This window comes from Myotis lucifugus, unplaced genomic scaffold (genome assembly GCF_000147115.1).
Source record: "Myotis lucifugus unplaced genomic scaffold, Myoluc2.0 scaffold_47, whole genome shotgun sequence".
Lineage (NCBI taxonomy): Eukaryota > Metazoa > Chordata > Mammalia > Chiroptera > Vespertilionidae > Myotis > Myotis lucifugus.
Window position 1 is genome coordinate 7470736 of NW_005871095.1, and position 2689 is coordinate 7473424.

A 2689-nucleotide genomic window follows, 5' to 3' on the forward strand; every position below is an offset into this window, starting at 1 on the left:
GGGGGGCATTTGGGTTTTTCAACCCTCCGGGGGGTTTTCAGCCAGAAAGCCAAGAGGCCTTTTGGGCCCCCCCGCCCCTGGTTTTGAAGGGGGTTTCCCGTTTCCAATTTTGGCCCCATTCCCCCTTAACTGGGAATTCAGCCTCCCCCCGGGGGTCCCAAATTGAAAGAGGGCCAAGCTTGGCTAAGGGGGCCTCCCCCCCCCCCCCCCCCCCCCGCACCCGTGCACGAATTTTGTGCACCGGGTCTCTAGTGTGTTTATAATTAACTTTACGTATTGATATCCTGTACTTTTAAAAGCACACGAGTAAGCTTTTAGTATAAGAAAATTGGTTCAGAAAAATATTCCTATGAGAAATGTCCAAAATTTTACTGCCTATGTTTTTTTTTCTAGGATTTTTATTGTTTTGAGTCTAACATTCAAGTCTTTAATCCATTTTGAGTTTATTCTTGCGTATGGTGTAAAAAGGTGGTCTAATTTCATTTTTCTTGCACATATCTGTCCAATTTTTTCAACACCATTTATTGAATAGACTATCTTTAGTCCATTGTGTGTTTTTGCCTCCTTTGTCAAATATTAATCATATATATGTATATATATACATATATACATATACATATACATATACATATACATACATATACATACATATACATATACATATATATATATATATATATATATATATATATATATATATATATATAGAGCTAATATACAAAATGTCTCCTTGGGAGTTCAACCGGAGACTGGGAGTTCTTTCACTCGCTATGACATGCACTTATCACCAGGGGGGTGGTGTGGAGTGAAGGAAGGCCCCCGCCAGCAGCCAGGGAAGGAAGGCCCTGGCTGGCAGAAGGCAACCGGGGTAGGAAGGCCCCGGCCAGCAGCCAGAAGGCCCTGATCGGCCCTAATAGTCGGCCAGGCCTAGGGTCCCTACCTGTGAATGAATTTTGTGCACCGGGCCTTTAGTTAACTGTAATGGCATGGGCTTATTTCTGGGATATCTCTCTCTCTCTCTCTCTCTCTCTCTCTCTCTCTCTCTCTCTCGGTTAATCTTCACCCAAGGATATTTTCCCATTGATTTTTAGATAGAGTGAAAGGGAGGGGGAGAGACAGAGAGAGAGAAACATTGATGAGAGAGATGCATCAATTGGTTGCCTCTTGCATGTGCCCAGGGTCCGGAGATCTATACCCTTGACTGGAATCAAACGCAGGACCTTTCAGTCCACAGACTGATGCTCTATCCACTGAGCCAAATTGCTAAGGCCCTATATGTCTCTTTTTATGCTAGTACCATGCTGTTTAGATTACTATGCCCTTGTAGTTTAGTTTGATATAAGGTAGCATGATTTCTCCAACTTTGTTCTTTCTCAAGATCACTGTTGCTATTCAGTGTCTTTTGTGGTTCCATAGAAATTTTTTAAACATTTGTTCTAGTCCTGTGACTAAGTGAAATAAACCAGTTAGAGAAAGAAAATACCATATGATTTTACTCATATGTGGAATTAAATGAACAAACTGAACTACCAAGCAAAGTAGAGACAGACTAATAGAGAGCAGGCAGACAGCTCTGTTGGGGTGGTGGGGTGGTGGAGGGATTGAGCAAAAAAAGAAAAAAGAGAGAGAACTCATGGACATAGTCAACATTGTTGTGATAGTGGGGGATGGAGGGGTGCGGAGAGGGTAGGTGGAGGTGGAAAAGGGCATTAGAGGGGATAAATGCTGATGGGAAAAAAAGAAAATTGGTTCACATTTTAGCTGTGAGTAATGAAAGAGCATGGAAATGGACAGCTATTGGTTTTTAAATCTTGCTTTACACCATTTGGGTCTGCATATGTCAGGCACATTTGGAGCTATTCCAGATTTAGCTTTGTAATCTTGTACGTGATCTTATAAATCTTACACAAAATTGAAAAAGTGAATCTTTTTAAAAGTAAAAATTTAAAAGTAATCTCACAAAATTTATGGTAAACCTCCTATATTCCCCCCAATTATAAGCAGTTCCTGTAGAAATTAGAGGGGATTGAATTGTTTATCTTCTTTTAATAAGGAAGGCTTTTTTAAAAAAAAGATCCTTCCAAACAATTATATTTCATTGTATTTTTTTGCATATTGTATTTTACATTGATTGTTTTAAAAATAAATTTTATAGCCCTAGCCCAGTGGGTCAGTTGATTGGAGTGTTGTCCTATACACCAAAAGGTGGTGGGTCTGATTCCCTGTCAGGGCACATACCTGGGTTGTGTGTTTGATACCTGGTCAGGGTATGTATAGGAGGCAGCTGATCTATGTTTCTCTCATTGATGTGTTGCTCTCTTTCTCTCTGTCTCTCTCTGTCTCCCTCTCTCTGTCTCTCTCCTGTCCCCCCCCGCCCCTTCCTTTCTCTCTAAAAATCAATAAAACATGTCCTGGGGTTATGATGTAATAAAAATGAAATTTATAATAGTTTTAGTAACTTAAAATCCAAATATAAGACCTCTGGTAATCTAAGAGGGAAATGATACAGAAATCATTGAGAGTTTTAAAACAAACAAAAAAATTTTTTTTAAACAACAAATCTTCCTCTGGTTGATTTGCAGTCTAATATAATATTCAAATGTCTTTAAACCTGTTGCTGGGCATGAAACTAGCTTTTGGATTCTGTGGGGGTTTTTGGACTGTTTGTTTCTGTAAATTACTTTGTGGG

At 39.6% G+C, this 2689-nt stretch overlaps 1 protein-coding gene across 9 annotated transcripts in view; it reads left to right on the top strand.

Moving 5' to 3' along the window:
- The window catches only part of LARP4B (La ribonucleoprotein domain family member 4B), a 63792-nt gene that overhangs the window by 2031 nt on the left and 59072 nt on the right, over positions 1 to 2689 (top strand). The gene's annotated exons all lie outside the window — the stretch shown is intronic.